We start from the raw sequence: 21,775 nt of genomic DNA, 5'->3' as shown, positions 1-21,775 counted from the left end.
TACAACTGGATTGGAGTCCACCTGTGGTAAATTCAATTGATTGGACATGATTTGGAAATGCACACACCTGTCTATATAAGGTCCCACATTTAACAGTGCATGTCAGACAAAAACCAAGCCAGGAATTCGAAGGAATTGTCTGTAGAGCGTCGAGACAGGATTGTGTCGAGGCACAGATCTGGGGAAGGGTACCAAAAAATGTCTGCAGCATTTAAGGTCCCCATGTACACAGTGGCCTGCATCATCCTTAAATGGAAGAAGTTTGGAACCACCAATACTCTTCCTAGAGCTGGCTGCCTGGCCAAACTGAGCAATCGGGGGAGAAGGGCCTTGGTCAGGGAACCCAATGGTCACTCTGACAGAGCTCCAGAGTTCCTCTGTGGAGATGGGAGAAGCATACAGAAGGACAACCATTTCTGCAGCACTCCACCAATCAGGCCTTTATGGTAGTGGCCAGACGGAAGCCACTCCTCAGTAAAAGGCACATGACAGCTGCTTGGAGTTTGCCAAAAGGCACCTAAAGGACTCTCAGAACATAAGAAACAAGATTCTCTGGTCTGATGAAACAAAGATTGAACTTTTTGGCCTGAATGCCAATCGTCACGTCTGGAGGAAACCTGGTGGCAGCATCATGCTGTAGGGATGTTTTTCAGCGGCAGGGACTGGGAGACTAGTCGGGATCGAGGGAAAGATGAACGGAGCAAAGTACAGAGAGATCCTTGATAAAAACCTGCTCACCTTCCAACAGGACAGCGACCCTAAGCACACAGCCAAGACAATGCACAAGTGGCTTCGGGACAAGTCTCTGAATGTCCTTGAGTGGCCCAGCCAGAGCACAGACTTGAACCCGATCAAACATCTCTGGAGAGACCTGGAAATATCTGTGCAGCGACGCTCGCCATCCAACCTGACAGAGCTTGAGAGGATCTGCCTAGAAGAATGGGAGAAACTCCCCAAAATACATGTGTGCCAAGCTTGCAGCGTCATACCCAAGAAGACTCGAGACTGTAATCGCTGCCAAAGGTGCTTCAACAAAGTACTGAGTAAAGGGTCTGAATACTTACGTTAATACGTTATTTTTCCGTTTTTTATTTGAAAAACATTTGCATTTCTAAAAACCAGTTTTTGCTTTGTATTCATGGGGTATTGTGTGTAGATTAGGGGGGGACAATAAGGCTGTAACGTAACAAAATGTGGAAAAAGTCTGAATACTTTCCGAATGCACTGTATATGTGGTGTTCAATGCAGGCATGAGACTTTTAAAAAGAGCTTGACATTAATTCATGATTTTCTACTTGGTCTGTAACTCCATTGGCCAAATAGGTGACTATAAATTGCATGATTTATTATTGTCTTACAGACTATTAGACAATGTAGGCTACCCCTCTGCCTAATCTCAAAACACAACACTGCCCCTTTAATTGAGACATAATCTTTTTACCTGACTGGCTTTTCAAAGACAGCTTGAAATGTAGTCTACACGTTTTGTGCTCTTGTAGGAAGCAATAACTCCCCATTGCTGACCTATACTTAACTATAACTGGGCTAATAACTCGCTAACAAGCAAAGAATATCAACAAAAGATTGACGTTTTTTCCCCCCCAGCAAAGCACAAGGGTTAAAACTCAATCAGTTCCAGAATAGAACTAGATAATTGATGGTGCTCAGCAATTGTGTTGCCTCTACTTGTCAATAACTACCACAGTGAATGATGTGCCTAAACAACCAGTCAGCAAAGTGGTAATTTGTCAATGTCTTGTTTCATAGGTCAATAATCATATTATCTGCCAAGCCAATGGCCAGATCCAAGGTGACTTATGCCTTGATTTACTGTAATCAATAAACCATCAGAATTATTCCTCCGTTTGACAAACAAGTCAATGTGCATTCTACCCATATACACTGTCCTACGATCATATTGGTCAACAAAATAATACAAGGTCCTGATTTACAATAGATATGCCTTATACTCTTTGTAATTATTTGTATAGTTTCAAGATGAATTAGTCATATGGTATACATCGTCCAAAGAAATGCTTACTTGCAGGTTCCTTCTCGACAATGCAAAAACAATAAGAAATAAGAAAAAATACGAATAAATAAAGTAAATTGCTCAGAAGAAAATAATGAACATTTATCATACAGAAAGGCACAATTTGTCTACAATTAGTTCAAAATGCACCAGGAAATGTAACCATATCACACCTATTTTAGCTTCTCTACACTGGCTACCAGTCACTTTTAGAATATATTTTCAATATATTGTATTAATCACGTTTAAGGCTTGGTTTAGACCTATCATATATCTCAGATGTTTTATCTCCCGACGAGCCAGGACGCAGCCTGAGATCTTCTGGCAGGGCACAGTTGACCATTCCAAAGTCTAGGTTGACACCGAAAGGAGACCGGGCATTTGCCATTAGGGCCCCTACACTTTGGAATGGTCTGCCAGAGGAGATCAGGCTTGCAGATTCAGTGCCTCTTTTTAAATCCTTGCTGAAGACTCCCTTTTATAAAGATGCTTTTAATGTATGATTTTAATTATTTTAATTATATTTTTTCATTCTCCTTCCTCCAGTCTTTGTTTCTTTGTTGGTACTTTATTTTATTTTATGATGTGAAGCACTTCGTTACCTGTACTGAAAAGTGACATACAAACAAAGTTATTATTAAAGTTATTATTATACCATAATAATAACTTGGTAATATCATGTTTGTACAAGACCCCCCGCCCGTTTTTGGCTTTTCAGCTTTTAAAATCTGTGCAGTTAATTGGGACCCAATGCAGTATATCACATAGTAGAGGAATGTCTGAAAACATTAGCTAGCCTTATAGGGATTTGAGGACAGATTGTATAACAGGGAATTATTAAAATTGCTGACGACACAGTTTCAGTTCCTTGAACACACAAACACAATGCAACACAACAATCTCAATAGCAACACAGGCAGGATGTGAACATTGTCAGCAGCTTGTCAAATGTATTGTTGCCATAGAGAATGACTCATGAATTACTAATGCAGGTGTACATTTGTTGAAGCATACACATTCAGTCATAGACACGCGCACACACATGCATGCGCAAAAAAACCACACAAAGATCGCGAGTTCACCAACACAGACACACACACATTTGACATAGACAAGCGTGTGAGCACACACACACACACACACACACACACACACACACACACACACACACACCTGTAGCAGTACCTAGTGGGATAAGAGCATCTAGCTGATAAATGTTTGAAATGAGCATCAATTGGAAAGCCTCATAACCACCCTCAATAACAAACTGGAGGACTGAACTATCTAGCTACATCCTGTTGGATTTTGTATATTATAAAGTTAAACAAAAAACGGAAGTGTTTGACAACATGTGGAAATCATACGTCGATCACCTTGTGGAATGTGTTGTATAGTAGGCGTTTTGTTTTTGTGTTGTTTGTCAGGTGCTGTGGAAAAACAATAAAAAAAAGAAGATATGAGCATCAAGTGTTTGATGCAGAAAAACTAAACTAAAGTACAGTGCAAGTTGCCTGAGAAGACCTGTTCTTATCCTCAAGAAATCAAACAGTTAGTCTACATACATGTACTGTATGTATATGACATAAATGTACATATGCCATATACAGTATGGGTCCAAGTTACAAAGCCTAGTTTGCACATCTACAAAGTTTGCACCCGTTTACATATGTAGAGAATAAAAAACTAATAATTAAGCTAAAAACATGAATTATTAACAGGTGCTAACTTAGTTTCACTGGAACAAACTATCATTCAGTAGGAAGCAGACAGGTGCATTGAGAACCAGACAGAGGACGATTAAAGTGCATTTGCTACAGTACGTTATTTTCTAAATCCAAGGATACCGGCTTCATCTGTGAGCATTCAAAAAACTAAAAAGACCAACTCCTCTTCTTATTTATTCATCATGGTTTCTCAAAACCCAATTAAATATGTATTAACATTTATTTGAGACTTGCCTTCTGGTGCTTAGTTTGAACTTTCCTCCTCTGAGCCATGCATCAGGCGGAGTGTTTCGTTCATGCGGGACTTCAAAAGAAATGCGATATATATATATATATATATTTTTTTTTAACTATTTAACTGGGTTTGATTGGCTGTTAATTAGTCAAGGGGAAGTCAGCCTCCTGTTTCCTCTGTCCTCAAGGCACAGTAGATATCCAGGCCTCACACACCCCAAACATGATTCACTACTACAGTAAGATAACACAATAACAGAAAATAAGATGTAGGCCTACCCAAAATGTGTCTGAAAAGATTGTTTTTCACTCTCACTAGAAGCCAGACAATAACCAGGTTACCATCCAACCTTTTTTATGCAAGTGAAGTACATATCGGATTTAAAAAAATGTCACGACAGGCCTGATGGAAACAGCAAATTTGTCTGTAAACTTTCCAAATGTCGACAAAACAAGGTGGGATCTTTTTGTGACTGTAAATGTAATTATGCGAGAAATGGCAGTGGAAATACCTTTATCGCAAATATTGATATAATAACCATCATAGCGAAGTAAACTTGGAGTCACGCGATGATATGTTTTGTGGTCCTCCCATTACAACTCAGGAAAGCATGCAGTTTATTAGGCTACAGATTAAATAAATTATGTTGAACTTCACAGGGTGGTGAAAGGTGATAAGCTTGATGCTGCTTTCCAATAAATATCAAGGGTCTTATTCTGGTGACATGATGATCAATGCTTGGCTGCCGTTTGACAAATATGAATAATCTAGCTCTTTTGTCCATAATAATCTCATCATGTAGGCTATTCCCGCACTGTATCTGCGAACTGTTGGATAGAGCGCACGTGCCAAGACCAGAGTGGGCACATTCACTATATAACACAAAATGTTTAGTGAAAAACAGTCAGTAGAGTTGAAAAGGCGATGGAAAGCTATTTAATTTGTATTTTTTATTTGGTACATGGAAATGTAACCACAAAAGTTATTTTTATGTGCACTACGTCATCACGCACAGCCTTATCCGCAACACGTCAATTTGATGGAAATATTTGCATGAAGATCTGTCGCCAATTGGATGGAAACCTAGCTAGAAACAGAAAAATTCAGAAAAATGCCAAAATATAAGGCAAAACAGTCTCTGACAGTTCCTCATTTAATGACACACACAGAAAGTTCTGAATGTAACAAGGACATTGAGGAGTGAGGTCAGATCTGTAAAAGGACTTGATTTGTTTGAGGGGTAATTCTGTACCGAATGGTGAGAGGCAAGGGTGCCTTTGCTGTTCTTGGCATTGAATCAAGTTGAAGCACTTTCAGGTAATTTCCTTTTCAATCTAATGTGGTTACTCTGTTTGTGTGTGTGTTCATGTGCGTGCGCTTGCGTGTGAACAGTGACAGACAGGGAGCTGTTTAAATCAAAACACCTCACCTATCCTGATGCAGCATTCATTACCACAGAATGTATATTCCATCTCAAACACTTTCCCCACTTCTGCAATCACAGCATCTTCTACACTCACCCCCACACTATCATCATCCAGTAGGAACCTCATATCTGCCCTGCACTGAGCAGCCCTTTTCTTTCTATCAACTCCCAAATCAAACTTTGTGTCATTATTTGACATGAATAATTCTCTGCCTCTGTGAGTAGCAATGTTCCCTCTATTGTGTCTTTCTACCGCCAGGCCAACGCAAAAGATGGAGGCACAGCAGTAATCTTATCTTCAGCAGGTGAGAAAAGCAGCTAATTCTGTCTCTCTGTCAATTGATTTCCTCTGGAGGCGTGGAGGGATTTCTCTTCAGTGGCCGGGCAGGCCGCCAACTCGCCCCCCAGCGCTCGTTACACGTCCCAGTGAAATTGAGTTCTTTTCGGGAGACCTTCTCTCCCTCCGAGGCCAGACTCTCTCCTCTATCCAGCATTCAGAGGGCTCAGCATGTGGACACATGCTCAACATTTATTTGGCTTTTCAAATGACCTTTGTGTAAATGTAGAGTACCTGGATAAGTGTTAAGAGAGGGAGGGAGAGGAGAGAGATAGAGACCGCGATAGAGAGAGAGCACACAATACTAATAACTCTACAAACATAAAGAATGATTTGCACAAACTGATTGAGGAAGACCAGAGTAAGCCTCATCACCATAATGCCAAATATGAGCCGACATGATGAGACCTGATGCACCAGGCAGTTGCAAGCCCCAGAAAATATGTATATGATCACACACTCCCCACTTGGCATATATGCATCCTGCAAAGGGTGAACTCAATACAGAAGGGAACTGTGGGCTGTGCATCTGAATTCATGTGTGTATCGGTTTGTCACTTAAAGTACAAGAGATCTCTCACTATCAGAGAGTAATGGAGGCATAAGCAACATTAATCTATCTCTCTCTTCATCCGAACATCTCATTTTAGTACTTAACCACTCTCCTTTTTGGACTGAGAGTGGACTGTTTCTTGGGAGTGTCCAAATGAGAAAACATTCAACCAAATGACAAAAAACACAAACCCAAATCTCCAAATGCTTGTTGTAAGAAACTATTCAGTCACCTAGAGTAAGCACCCTTCTTCTCAAGTACCATGTTATCTGCATCTATTATGAAATGATTAACATTCTTTTAATTTGACTCCTGACTTGTTAAAAGTACCATGTGAGTGCTGAGCTGAAATGTTCAATTATTATTTATGTTCACTGCAATAAAGCATCAGATTAAAGACTTCCCAGACTGAAGCTGACTTCTCATCCTGCATGTGGGAGAATTAGCCATTTTTGGGAATGTATCTATCAATCAATTTTATTTTATATAGCCCTTCTTACATCAGCTAATATCTCGAAGTGCTGTACAGAAACCCAGCCTAAAACCCCAAACAGCTAGTAATGCAGGTGTAGAAGCACGGTGGCTAGGAAAAACTCCCTAGAAAGGCGAAAGCCTAGGAAGAAACCTAGAGAGGAACCAGGCTATGAGGGGTGGCAGTCCTCTTCTGGCTGTGCCGGGTGGAGATTATAACAGAACCATGCCAAGATGTTCAAAAATGTTCATAAGTGACAAGCATGGTCAAATAATAATCAGGAATAAATCTCAGTTGGCTTTTCATAGCCGATCATTAAGAGTTGAAAACAGCAGGTCTGGGACAGGTAGGGGTTCCATAACCGCAGGCAGAACAGTTGAAACTGGAATAGCAGCAAGGCCAGGCGGACTGGGGACAGCAAGGAGTCACCACGGCCGGTAGTCCCGACGTATGGTCCTAGGGCTCAGGTCTCTCAGTTGGCTTTTCATAGCCGATCATTAAAGAGTTGAAAACAGCAGGTCTGGGACAGGTAGGGGTTTCGTAGCCGCAGGCAGAACAGTTGAAACTGGAATAGCAGCAAGGCCAGGCGGACTGGGGACAGCAAGGTGTCATCATGCCCGGTAGTCCTGACGTATGGTCCTAGGGCTCAGGTTCTCAGAGAGAAAGAGAGAACGAGAGAATTAGAGAGAGCATACTTAAATTCACACAGGACACTGGATAAGACAGGAGAAGTACTCCAGGTATAACCAACTAACCCCAGCCCCCCGACACATAAACTACTGCAGCATAAATACTGGAGGCTGAGACAGGAGCGGTCCGGAGACACTGTGGCCCCATCCGAAGAAACCCCCGGACAGGGCCAAACAGGAAGGATATAACCCCACCCACTCCGCCAAAGCACAGCCCCCGCACCACTAGAGGGATATCCCCAACCACCAACTTACAATCCTGAGACAAGGCCGAGTATAGCCCACAGAGGTCTCCACCACAGCACAAACCAAGGGGGGGCGCCAACCCAGACAGGAAGATCACGTCAGTAACTCAACCCACTCAAGTGACGCACCCCTCCCAGGGACGGCATGAAAGAGCACCAGCAAGCCAGTGACTCAGCCCCTGCAACAGGGTTAGAGGCAGAGAACCCCAGTGGAGAGGGGAACCGGCCCGGCAGAGACAGCAAGGGCTGTTCGTTGCTCCAGCCTTTCCGTTCACCTTCACACTCCTGGGCCAGACTACACTCAATCATATGACCTACTGAAGAGATAAGTCTTCAGTAAAGACTTAAAGGTTGAGACCGAGTCTGCGTCTCTCACATGGGTAGGCAGACTGTTCCATAAAAATGGAGATCTATAGGAGAAAGCCCTGCCTCCCGCTGTTTGCTTAGAAATTCTAGGGACAATTAGGAGGCCTGCGTCTTGTGACCGTAGCGTACGTATTGGTATGTACGGCAGGACCAACTCGGAAAGATAGGTAGGAGCAAGCCCATGTAATGCTTTATAGGTTAACAGTAAAACCTTGAAATCAGCCCTTGCCTTAACAGGAAGCCAGTGTAGGGAAGCTAGCACTGGAGTAATATGATCAAATTTCTTGGTTCTAGTCAGGATTCTAGCAGCCGTATTTAGCACTAACTGAAGTTTATTTAGTGCTTTATCCGGGTAGCCGGAAAATAGAGCATTGCAGTAGTCTAACCTAGAAGTAACAAATGCATGGATTAATTTTTTCTGCATCATTTTTGGACAGAAAATTTCTGATTTTTGCAATGTTACGTAGATGGAAAAAAGCTGTCCTTGAAACAGTCTTGATATGTTCGTCAAAAGAGAGATCAGGGTCAAGAGTAACACCGAGGTCCTTCACAGTTTTATTTGAGACGACTTTACAACCATCTAGATGAATTGTCAGATTTAACAGAAGATCTCTTTGTTTCTTGGGACCTAGAACAAGCATCTCTGTTTTGTCCGAGTTTAAAAGTAAAAAGTTTTCAGCCATCCACTTCCTTATGTCTGAAACACAGGCTTCTAGCGAGGGCAATTTTGGGGCTTCACCATGTTTCATTGAAATGTACAGCTGTGTGTCATCCGCATAGCAGTGAAAGTTAACATTATGTTTTCGAATAACATCCCCAAGAGGTAAAATATATAGTGAAAACAATAGTGGTCCTAAAACGGAACCTTGAGGAACACCGAAATGTACAGTTGATTTGTCGGAGGACAGACCATTCACAGAGACAAACTGATATCTTTCCGACAGGTAGGATCTAAACCAGGCCAGAACTTGTCCGTGTAGACCAATTTGGGTTTCCAGTCTCTCCAAAAGAATGTGGTGTCACCATTCATCTGTGTCAATGAGCTGTGCATAATCCCCTCTAACAGTACTGAAGACAGAGCCACAGCATACTGTAGACCAAATGTAAGTGGGGAAAAAAGTATTTTTAAATAGGACAGTTAAAGACTAAGCATACACCAAACTGTACAACAATAGGCAAACCCCTCTCTTTGAGCACAATTTCCCTGTGAGTGATAATTTCCTGAAGAAGGAGACAGTTATTTCGACAGTAAGCAGCGCAGCAAATGAACAAACCAAAAAACACAAGCTAAAGTAAAGCAAGAACCTACCTCTTAGTCAGATGCCAAAAATCACAATCTTGGACAAGTCAGAAAACCATAGAGCTGGTGAGCAGCCAGTGTTTATTTTCTCTCGGTTTGGCTTCTAAGAACGAATTTCTTAGAATGTATATCTACAAAAGCGTGGAATTCAGCGGCGGACTGCGCTCCATGGGGCTCTAGAGCAGCAAGGCTGTCATTGCCTCTGGTGGCTGCGCAGAGCTGACTGTTAGGCAGGTAGCGCTGAGACAGGAGGAGACAAGTTATCTACAGTAGTCCTCTCTTCTGTGGCTTCAGCAGGAGAGGAGGGAGAACTGAGCATCCTTTTGTGGTGTAGAAATCCCTGTGTAAGCGCTGCCACGCGCCTTTAATCCTTACACGTTCTCAAAAGCAGGCAGGATATAAAGAAGGTTGGGTAGCAACAACATTGTTCTTCCTAAAGCAGCAACTTCTCTCTTTCCCCCACATCCTTCTGTGCCTCTTTATTTATTTGGGACTGGAGCAATGAGAGAGTGTGTGTGTATTTGAGAGAGAGAGTGTGTGTGTGAGAGAGAGTGAGAGAGAGAGAGAGAGAGAGAGAGAGAGAGAGAGAGAGAGAGAGAGAGATCAGGGAAAGGGCGAGAGGGAGTGAGAGGAGGGGAGTATGAGACAACGAGGGAGAGAGAGTGTGAGCAGGAGAGAGAGAAGCAAGAGAGAGTGCATCAGAGAGAGAGAAGGAGGGAGTGAGATATGAGGAGAGCAGGAGAGAGCGAGGGAGAGAGAGAACACTTGCACTGTCAGTGACTACATTAGCAATACTGAGTAGGTGGAGTTTTCTTTGCAGCAGAGGGGATCATGATTTGAAATCCAAAGGAGGAGAGAGAGAGAGAGAGAAAGAGGGAGAGAGAAGAGAGAGACGATAGAGGAGGATGAGAGAAGACGGGATGGAGGAGGAATAGAGAGGTGGGATGAGAGAGAAGGCGGTGTAGAGGTTAAGGAAGAGAAAGGATGAGCGGAGCGAGGGAGCAAGGGAAGAAGAGAAGGCAGAGAGAATTAGCAGAGAGTGTTTCCAGCTGCATTGAAGTTGGCAAATTGACAGCATGAGTCTCACTAGAGGTCATAAACATTGATTAGAATATTTAAAGGAACACACACTGCATTTAAGAGCCAGTCGGAGAGGGAGGCTCAGTCAGAGTCAATCAATGCCATTCATGAAAAGCTTATCATTGTTCATTGTTTTATGAAGATAGGAATGAATATGAAGTTGTTGTTGTTTTATTCAGAAGGCAATTGGGCTTATTTTAATAGGGTTTCAGTGGAGTTTTCCAGTTAAATGAACATAATCTGTACATGCAATTAAAGGCAGAGTTGTCTGATGTTAACTATTGAGGAGGTTTGGAGCTGAAGACTGATTATCTGCTATAGATCTGCTACTCAGTAACACTTAACTCAATAACATTGTCCAGACATTCTCTATGACTGAGGCGAATGAGATCCTTATTGCGGACATTCTTTTTGTGCAACACCAAAACAATACATTCTCATGAGACCTGTTGGAAAAGCAGTTTTTGGCTGCGTGACACCCAGAATAGCACATCTCACATTACTACCATGACATGGAATAAATCATTGTTGTTCTATTCAGGAGCATGCCAGAATGACACCAATGTACCAGCCTATTAATGTAGGCAAACACACACACACGCACACACACAGAATACAAATACACACACAGCTGTATAGACACACACACATGTACAATCTCAGTCATGAAGCCCTCACCTCGACCCAGGCAGGAGGGTGGATATGACTAAAAACTGCCACAGATACACAGAGTTTGTTCACACACACACTTAGTCCCTGGGCCATTTTCAAACAAACAAACACAAAACTAAAACAATATTTTGGATACCAGGTGCGTGCGTGCCTTCGATTGGGAGATTATGGGATTCCAAGAATGGAGGCAACAAGTCAGCTATATACAACACCCCACCCTCACTTCCCATCCAACTCAATTCAATGTATCCAGTAATTCTTGGCTGTACCCCATGGGGCCCATAGCTAAAGTACAAACTAGTAAATCTACTCCGGCTTGTTACTTCCTTTGACACCGCGACAGAAACTGTCCCATCTCTGACAGAATATGGACACTTTAGATAGCCCTGTAGAGAACCAGCATTGGCCTGGAACAACAAATATGTGTTTGGACGCATCCCAGGGAGGATGTGGGTCCCTGAGGTCCATCAGAGCTGTAGGTGACGTGTGCCAAACATGTGTCCATTTTCATCACGCCACTTGGCACAGAGAGAGAGACACCTACTCTAGCAGGCAGTTCGATACTGTAACTGGACGAGGGAGGGACAGGAGTTGTGGTTCCAAACCACAGTACATCAGGGATGGGGAGAATAATGAAGAATGGTGCTGATCAGCTGTAGACAGCCATGTTCCTAAGGGGGCATGCTGGGACACTTTTATATTTGTTGTCATTCTTTACCTCTCAATGCGGAATGTATTTACTCCCAGAAATCTTTGACAGGTGGCTGACAGGTGTTAGGTTCAAAGTAGAATAGATAGATAGAGCATGCAGTATACTTTAACTTCACCATTCTACTATGAAAACATCTATAGCCTGTAGCTCTCTACAAAGAGAACTCCTGTGGACCAAATCTGCTGATAAGCAAAACTCTACCCCCATCCTCCAACAATGGACTTTCTCCCTTTGTTATGTATATATACATTATAATGCTGAATATTCATAAACTAGTCTATGCAGCAATGCAGTACACCTGAACAGAAGTGAATATGACATCACCTTCGGAAAAATAAATGGAGAGAGATGGCGAGAGAGTCTGAAAGCCCCACTGTTTCTTTACAGTGTTTCAATGTGATGCTTATCATTCTATGATCATAATAGTTCAATATGCTTTGGTAGCGTCTAGTGCCAGCACAATACACAGTGTCTGTCTGTCTGTCTGTCTGTCTGTCTGTCTGTCTGTCTCGCTGGGCTGGCCTGGGAACAGACTGTTCTGTCTCAGCTAGCCAGCCTTTTACAATACACACACTGCCACCATGCTACAGACATAAATGGTACTGACACATAATACAAGCTAAGGAGGATTTGGCAATGATTGAGCATAATGAAGTGTGAACCCATGAAATGGCTAATCTGAAAACGATGATGACGATATTATCTTCATCAAAATTACCCATCTAATGAGGGCAATAATTGAATTTTAAAACGGTGAAATCAAAAGGCGAACTCAAAAGGTGAAATCAAAGAGGCGGCAGGTAGCCTAGCGGTCAAGAACGTTGGGCCAGTAATCGAAAAATTGCTTGTTCGAATCCCAGAGCTGACTAGGTGAAAAATCTGTCTATGCCCTTGAGCAAGGCACTTAGCCCTAATTGCTCTGGATAAGAGCATCCGGTAAATGACTGCATGTTTGTAGTCAGATGAGTGCTAATCATGTTGAGGGACAAGGTTTCTACAAGATATAACGGTTCAAAACATCAGCACAGATTAATAATGCAGACTGACTATCTTCATGTTATTATTTAATAACACGGAATTGACATGCATCTTCATCTCAGCACCAAGACATCATACCAAGCACAGATCTTAATTTGAGCCAGTTTGCTACAGCAGTAAAAAATAATCATGAAGCAACAGTAAATGTGGATTATAATTAAATGGACATTTTTTGTATGGGTTGATATTTTATAGTAAGGGAAAATCTAGTCAGAAATTTCAAAGTGGACATTACAAACTTCAGAAGTATTTTTAAACCACAAATACACTACAAAGTTATGCTGCACATAAAGTGGTGCTTTTCCTAGTCATGGATATGACATTTCATCATCCTGCATTAACATTCATTGGTCCAGTCTCAGCCAAATGTGCAGTAATAGTAAAAATGATCATGTGACTAACTCTCCAATCTATCCTATGTCATGCACCTAAAGGATTAGAAAAAAAAACTCTAAGTGTAATTCGTTACATTACCAGCAAAAATATTGTAATCAGATTACAGATTCTTTTGAAAAACTAGATGATTACTTCTAGGATTACTTTTAAATTCAGAAAAAGAAAAATATTTGACACCTTTGTGTTTTCTCAATGACATTCAAATCAGCATTGAAAAAATGTGCAAGTTTAAATTTGTTACGCCTAAGAGAGTCTGATCAGAGACCACTATGATGACACACCAAATGCGTTTGATCGATCACGGGAAAAGAGCAGGAATATGCTTTTATAGGCTACGGTCCAAGCTATTTCTTCAAATGGTGCGACTGTTGTCGGCATCCAAAGATTATCCAACTTGAATAATATGCTTGGGGATAAGGACGACAGCAGTGGTGTGGCCTAACATTGATACTGATATCACTTATTATTAATATCTAGGCTACATAGCGCATTGATGTTAATCACACTGCTGCTCTCTCATTTATTTGCGCTGTGATGGGTGAGTTGAAGGAGTCAGGCGCAGGAGGGTAACTCACAGAATAACAGGATTTATTCCGGAAAACAGAGTTACGCATTAATGCGTCAAAACAGTCCATTGTGCAAAACAGGCGCACTGGAACCAACAAGGCACACGGGGAAAATAACACAGCGATAAAAAATACAAGGAGCTCCACCGAGCTTCATTATCCTCACAATAAACAATCACACACAAAGACAAGGGGGCAGAGGGAACACTTATACAGGTACTGATGAGGGGATATGAACCAGGTGTGTGTCATAAACAAGACAAAACAAATGGAATGATGAGATGAGGAGCGGCAGTGGCTAGAAGGCCGGGACGACGAACGCCGAAGCCTGCCCGAACAAGGAGAGGAGGCAGCGTCGGAGGAAGTCGTGACAGTACCCCCCCCTTGACGCGCGGCTCCAGCAGCGTGCTGACAACGGCCTCGGGGATGGCCAGGAGGACGCGGAGCAGGGCGAGCCGGATGGCGACGGTGGAAATCCCGCAACAGGGAGGGATCGAGGATATCCCTCACTGGGACCCAGCACCGCTCCTCCGGACCGTATCCCTCCCACTCCACGAGGTACTGAAGGCACCCCACCCGACGCCTCGAATCCAGGATGGAATGGACGGATTACGCGGGACCTCCCGCACATCAGACTCCTAGAGCGGACAAGCCACCACCGACCTGAGGAGAGACACATGGAATGAGTGGTTAATACGATAATCTGGCGGGAGGAACGGCCCCACAAACCACGGGCTCAGCTTCCGGCAGGGCAGACGGAGGGGCAGATTCCGGGTCGAGAGCCAGACCCGATCACCCGGTACAAAGACTGGGGCCTCACTGTAGTGGTGGTCAGTGTGGTCGTTCTGGCGACGCTCTGCGCGTTGGAGGTGGAAGTGAGCAGCGTTCCACGTTTCCTCCGCGCGCAGAAACCAGTCATCCACCGCAGGAGCCTCGGTCTGGCTCTAATGCCACGGTGCTAGAACCGGCTGATAACCTAAAACACATTGAAATGGCTTTAGGTTAGTGGAGGAGTGACGGAGAGCGTTCTGGGAATATACGGCCCATGGCAAGAACACCGACCACTCCCCCGGCCGGTCCTGGCAGTAGGACCGCAGGAACCTACCCACATCCTTATTCACCCATTCCACCTGCCCATTTGACTCAGGGTGAAAACCAGAGGTCAGGCTGACCAAAACCCCCAGACGTTCCATGAACGCCTTCCAGACCCTGGATGTGAACTGGGGACCCCGGTCAGACACTATGTCCTCTGGCACCCCATAGTGCCAGAAGACATGTGTAAACAGGGCCTCTGCAGTCTGCAGGGCCGTGGGGAGACCGGGCAGAGGAAGGAGGCGGCAGGCTTTGGAAAAGTGTTCCACAATGACAAGGATGGTGGTGTTACCTTGAGAGAGGGGAAGATCAGTAAGGAAGTCAATACACAAGTGGGACCATGGCCGTTGTGGAACTGGTAAGGGCTGTAACTTACCCGCTGGGAGGTGCCTAGGTGCCTTACTCTGGGTGCACACCAAGCAGGAGGAGACATGCAACCTCACGTCCTTAGCCAAGGTAGGCCACCAGTACTTTCCAGTCAGGCAGCGCACTGTACGACTGATACCTGTGTGACCAGAGGAGGGGGACGTGTGTGTCCAATAGATCAGACAGTCACAGACAAGAGCAGGCACATACTGCAGCCCAGCTGGACACTGAGGTGGAGATAGCTCTGTGCATAATGCCCGCTCTATGTCCGCATCTATCGCCCATACTACCGGCGCCACAATGCAAGAGGCCGGGAGTATGGGGGTGTTGTCTATGGGCCTCTCCTCTGTGTCGTACAGGTGTGACAGTGCGTCTTCCATCACGTTCTTCGTACACGGGATGTAAGATAGTGTAAAATCAAACCGGTTGAAGAATAGGGCCCACCTGGCCTGGCAAGGGTTTCAGCCTCCTCGCTGCCCGGATATACTCCAGGTTACGATGGTCCGTCCAGACGAGGAAAGGGTGTTTCGCCCCCTCGAGCCAGTGCCTCCACATGGTCAGGGCTCTGACAAAAGCCAACAGCTCCCGATCACCAACGTCGTAGTTCTGCTCCGCCGGGCTGAGCTTCTTGGAGAAGGCACAGGGGCAGAGCTTGGGTGGCGTGCCCGAGCGCTGAGATAGGATAGCGCCTATCCCTACCTCGGACGCATCCACCTCCACTACGAACGGTAGTGATGGATCGGGATGGGCCAGCACCGGGGATGAGGTGAACAGAACCCTCAGGTTACTGAAGGCCCTGTCAGCCTCAGCAGACCAGCGGAGCCGGGACGGCCCACCCTTCAACAGATATGTGATGGGAGCTGCGACCTTGCCAAAGAGACGGATAAACCTCCGATAGTAGTTGGCAAAGCCAATAAAGCACTGCACCTCCTTTACCATGGTTGGAGTTGGCCAATTACGCACGGCTGAAATGCGATCTCCCTCCATCTCCACACCTGAGGTGGTAATGCAGTATCCGAGGAAGGAGACGGACTGTTGGAAAAACAGAAACTTTTCTGCCTTGGCATAAAGGTCATGTTCCAACAGTCGGGCCAGCACTTTGCGAACCAGGGACACATGCTCGTTGCGCGTAGCGGAATACACCAGAATGTCAACGATGTAGACCCCTACACCGCGACCAAGCATGTCCCGAAACACCTCATTCACAAAGGACTGGAAGACGGATGGAGCATTCATCAAACCGTAAGGCATCACCAGGTGTTCGTAATGCCCCGTGGTTGTGCTGAATGTTGTCTTCCACTCGTCACCCTCTCGGACACGCACCAGGTTGTACGCACTCCGGAGATCTAATTTTGTGAAGAAGCGTGCCCCATGCATTGACTCGATCACAGATGTAATGAGGGGTAGAGGATAACTATAACGTATTGTCCCCTTGTTCAGTGCTCGGTTATCAATGCAAGGGCGCAGACTTCCATCTTTCTTCTTCACAAAAAAGAAACTCGAGGTGGCGGGCGATGTGGAGGGACGTATAAACCCCTGGCGCAGGGACTCGTAGACGTATGTCTCCATCACCTCTGTTTCAGCCTGTGACAGGGGATACACATGACTCCTGTGAGGCACAGTGTCTACCCGGAGGTTTATCGCGCAATCCCCGTGAGAACCCTCTGCGGCCATGAAAAGGTGGGGTTGTGTAGTGCTAACCAGGGAAGACCTAACACAACAGGGAAATCAGGACACTCAATAATAATAAAAAAGTGATTTGCTCTTGATGAGTCTCATGCGTAGCCATAGTGACTGGTGCTGTAACTTCCCTAACGAACCCGGACCCTAATGGTCGACTGTCGAGTGCTCTGATGGGGAGTGGAATTGATAGGGGAACCAATGCAATGCCTAGACTATGTGTAAATGACCTGTCCATAAAATTCCCAGCTGCGCCTGAACCAACCAGCGCCTTACACTGGGGAACTACCGTCTAATCAGGAAAGTGGATTTGTAAGGTACAGTGCACAGCAGAGGGCGCTGATCGAGTGTGGGTGTTCGATACCTTGGATGACGCGAGAGTGCCCTGCCTGCCGCCTCCAGACCCAAAAGAACGCAGAAGACAGCGTGCAGCAGAATGTCTTCCCATGCCACAAGAGTGACACTGGCGCTGTCATCCTCCGCTCTCCCGGATCGCTGCTCCACCCAGCTCCATCATCTCGTGATCCGGGCAGGCCCCTTTGGATGTCCTCTCGTAGAGGGCACCAGAAGTGGTCGATTAGGGCCCACTCATTCCACCCGAACCCAGCCGCTAGAGTACGAAACTCCAGGACGAAGTCCTAAAGGTCCCCTGCCTCAGGCGGACCAGCCACTCACCTGCCTCTCTACCTTTGGGTGGGTGATCGAAGACGGCCGGAAAGAGGCGAGCGAACTTCCCGAAGTTGTCCAACGTGGCTCCTCCTTCACTCCAGACTGCGTTGGCCCACTCCTTCTCCCGGTCCGATGGAGCCAGGCTGATGTTCGTATAGTACAACTCCAGTTGTAGGAGGAATCCCTGTCAGAGAGCAGCTGTCCCATCGAAATCCCGTGGTCGGGATATATGGATCCCTCTGGGTGCTGGGGTGTGGGTGGCTGGATCCGGTCCCGAAAGATTGGGTCCTCTCCTATCCAGGCGTTGGACAACCCAATCCATCCCTTCTCCCAAGCTGGCTAGCATCGACGAATGCTCCCAGACCCGTGCCATGACTCCAGGCATGTGCTCCTCTCCTGTTGACTCCATGGTGGGTGTGTGATTCTGTGATGGGTGAGTTGAAGGAGTCACGCACTGGAGGGTAAATCACATTTTAGTCATTTAGCAGACTTACAGTTAGTGAGTGCATACATTATTATTTATTTTTTTATACCCCCATGGGAATCAAACCCACAACGCTGGCGTGCTCTACCAACTGAGCTAAATCCCTGCCGGCCATTCCCTCCCCTACCCTGGACGACGCTGGGCCAATTGTGCGCCGCCCCATGGGTCTCCCGGTCGCGGCCGGCTACGACAGAGCCTTGATTCGAATCAGGATCTCTAGTGGCACAGCTAGCACTGCATCGCCTTAGACCACTGCGCCACTCAGGAGGTAAATAACAGGATTTATTCCGGAAAACAGAGTTACGCAGTAATGCGTCAAAACAGTCCATTGCGCAAAACAGGCGCACTGGAACCAACATGGCACACAGGGAAAATAACCCGGCGATACAAAATACAAGGAGCTCCACCGAGCTTCACTATCCTCACAATAAGCAATCACACACAAACACAAGGAGGCAGAGGGAACACTTATACAGATACTGATGAGGGGATATGAACCAGGTGTGTGTAATAAAGAAGACAAAACAAATGGAAATATGAGATGAGGAGCGGCAGTGGCTAGAAGGCCGGTGTTGACGAACGCCGAAGCCTGCCCGAACAAGGAGTGGAGGCAGCGTCGGAGGAAGTCGTGACATGCGCCCTACGGATTGTGGTTGTTGTGGATGGCTGTTTACAAATGTATATGTGTATTTTAACCGAATAATGGTTGACTTTAAGAAGTTTAAGTTACCTATCAATCATTGTTTTTGCGACCAGGGGTATAGGCCTATTCATTACGGAAACTGTTTACCGTTTAAGAGCCAAACGGAGCACAAAGAGAGTTTCTATTGGACAAATTCCGGTAGGCTAGGTCCATACCCATTTCATTCCATTTGCTTCCGTTTAAGAAACATTTCGCAACAGAATCGGAGTAATGAATACGCCCCAGTGGACAGCCAGTGAAAAATGTGCTCTTGCAACAGCTGCATAGTGCAGATCCTAGCCTATGGAATAAAAGTTTGAGTTCCTCCCTTCCAAACTCCCCAATGGTATTGTGCTCCATACTGTCAAAAACTAGTTTAATTTAAGAAGACCACGAGTGGGGCTTTTATTTTCTTTTATGGAAAATTACCATCTAGTCTTTCACATGCAAATAGCACTTTTCGGTAATGCTCAAAGCATGCCATTCCGAGAGCAGAATGTATTTTCAACTCGAAGCAATGAGCCCAATCAGTCCTCCATGACAACAAAATAAAAATAAAAATATTAGGGTAGCTCAGTGGCGAGTTTAGCATGCAAATCTTGGTGGGGCAAACAAACAGAAAAAATGTGGGATGCATGCCAGCAAAGCCACTACACAACACAACACAACACTAAACAATACATTAATTGCACTATAACGGTGACAAACGGTGCCCACAAACTGTTAGGGCCTACATAAAGCTGTCCCAACAGCAGCCCCAACACCTTACCACTGCTACACCTGGCTATCAGCGGAGCCTTGTCTGGCAGCGAAACAGTTAATTCAGCCTCATTTACTACCTTTAAAAAAAACAGTCTGCATTCTCTGGATTTATGGTGCTTTCAAGACAACTGGGAACTTCGGAAAAAACAAGGTTGAATCATGATTACGTAAGTGATCTTCAGCTCATAGCTCTAGAAAGAGGCCCGTGTTCCGGATTTACAATTCCGAGTTAGATGACCGTTCAAAATGTATTTTCCCAGTTGGAGCTAGTTTTTCCTGAGTTCCCAGTTGTCTTGAACTCACTGAAGTCAGATTTCGCAGTTCAGATTTAACAGTTGTTTTGAGCGCGGCACAAATCATGCTTCATTGAGAGCATGGCCAATGTTGAATGTTTATCATTTAAAGCTTGGAAAAGAGACCCTTAATTCCAGACTTGGGACCACACAGCCACTCCACTGAATAGCAGGCTAGTGATTGCTTTGCAATTTTTGCAGTTAGCCACTGATTCCTTCCAAACCACTCATTGTTGAATTTGCGATTTACAACTTGTTGTGTAATGTTTATGTTCAATGGCCGATTAGCACCGATACATTTTATCTATCATTTCTCTTCATTATTTATCTTCATATGACAAGGATTAAAAAGGATTTGCCAGTAGATTGTCGACTTGATTCATGATTGTCACGATCGTCGACCAGAGATGAGGACCAAGGCGCAGCGTTGCAGGCAAACATACTCTTTAATTAGAGACACGATCAAAACAACAAACGATACGTGAGTTCACGGTCTAACATAAACAGACTTGAAACAAGATCCCACAAACACAAATGGGAAACAGACAGTTTAAATATGGCTCCCAATCAGAGACAACCAACGACAGCTGACACTCGTTGCCTCTGATTGGGAGCCACTCAGGCCAACATAGAAATACACATACTAAATAAACAAATGAAATGCACACCCTGGCTCAACATACAAGTGTCCCCAGAGCCAGGGCGTGACAGTACCCCCCCCTAAAGGCGCGGACTCCGACCGCGCCCACCAAACACCACAGGGGAGGGACCGGGTGGGCACTCCGCTTAGGCGGCGGATCCGGCTCCGGGCCTGTTCCCCGCTCCCTCTCCAACCCCCCAAAGTACCCCTGGTCCGGTCTGGCCCCGCTGGCCGGAGCTGGACTGCACACTGGTGGAGCGGATTGCTCTAGCTCCGGCGTGAAGCATCTGACCGGTGCCGGACCAGCCACCGGTGGAACAGGCACGGGCCGTGCCGGACTGACGACGCACACCACTGGCTTGGTGTGGGTAGCAGGAGCGGGCCGCGCCGGGCTGACGAAACGCACCACTGTCTTGGTGCGGGGAGCAGGAGCGGGCCGGACCGGGCTGACGAAGCGCACCACTGACTTGGTGCGGGGAGCAGGAACGGGCCGAGCTGGGCTGACGAAACGCACCACTGACTTGGTGCAGGGAGCAGGAGCGGGCCGGACCGGGCTGACGAAGCGCACCACTGACTTGGTGCGGGGAGCAGGAATGGGCCGGACCGGGCTGACGACGCGCACCACTGACTTGGTGCGGGGAGCAGGAACGGCCGCGCCGGTTGACGAAACGCACCACTGACTTGGTGCGGGGAGCAGGAGCGGGCCGGACCGGGCTGGACGGGCGCACCACTGACTTGGTGCGGGGAGCAGGAACGGGTCGTGCCGGGCTGACGAGCGCACCACTGACTTGGTGCGGGGAGCAGGAACGGGCCGTGCCGGGCTGACGGCGCACCACTGACTTGGTGCGAGTGACAGGAACAGGCCGGACCGTACTGGGAACACACACCACTGGCCCTACGTGGGGATCAGGAACAGGCCGGACCGGACTGGCAACACACGCCAGTACCTCTCGCCGTGCCTCTACATCCTCCTTCCCCCTGGTGACCAGTGACTCCCGTAACCTGGCGGCCTCCTGCTGCCCCGTCGTCCACGGCGTTAGCCCCCCCCTAAAAAATGTATGGGCTTGTCTCTCCCCCGTGCTCATGGCCTCCATCCCTCTTGCCAGACTCTCACTCATCTCCTCCCAGGTCCATCCTCTCTCCTCGTCACGCTGCTTGATCCAGTCGAGGTGGGATCTTCTGTCACGATCGTCGACCAGAGATGAGGACAAAGGCGCAGCGTTGCAGGCAAACATACTCTTTAATTAGAGACACGATCAAAACA

The 21,775-nt window shown here is 46.2% G+C and overlaps 1 protein-coding gene across 2 annotated transcripts in view; it reads right to left on the bottom strand.

Annotated features, from left to right (window-relative positions):
• LOC121573524 (delta-sarcoglycan-like) overlaps positions 1-21,775 on the bottom strand; it is a 345,990-nt gene that overhangs the window by 307,659 nt on the left and 16,556 nt on the right. The window contains exon 1 of one of the 2 annotated variants that reach the window (XM_041885586.2): positions 9,389-9,877. The exons of the other annotated variant lie outside the window; for it this stretch is intronic. The gene's annotated coding sequence lies outside the window, so the exon portion shown is untranslated. Of the gene's footprint in view, positions 1-9,388; positions 9,878-21,775 lie in introns of those variants that run through there. 2 annotated transcript variants of the gene reach the window in all.

Source organism: Coregonus clupeaformis, chromosome 35 (genome assembly GCF_020615455.1).
Source record: "Coregonus clupeaformis isolate EN_2021a chromosome 35, ASM2061545v1, whole genome shotgun sequence".
In the NCBI taxonomy this organism is placed as follows: Eukaryota; Metazoa; Chordata; class Actinopteri; order Salmoniformes; family Salmonidae; genus Coregonus; species Coregonus clupeaformis.
The sequence above is the reverse complement of the archived record's forward strand: the minus strand, read 5'-3'. Positions and strand labels throughout refer to the sequence as shown.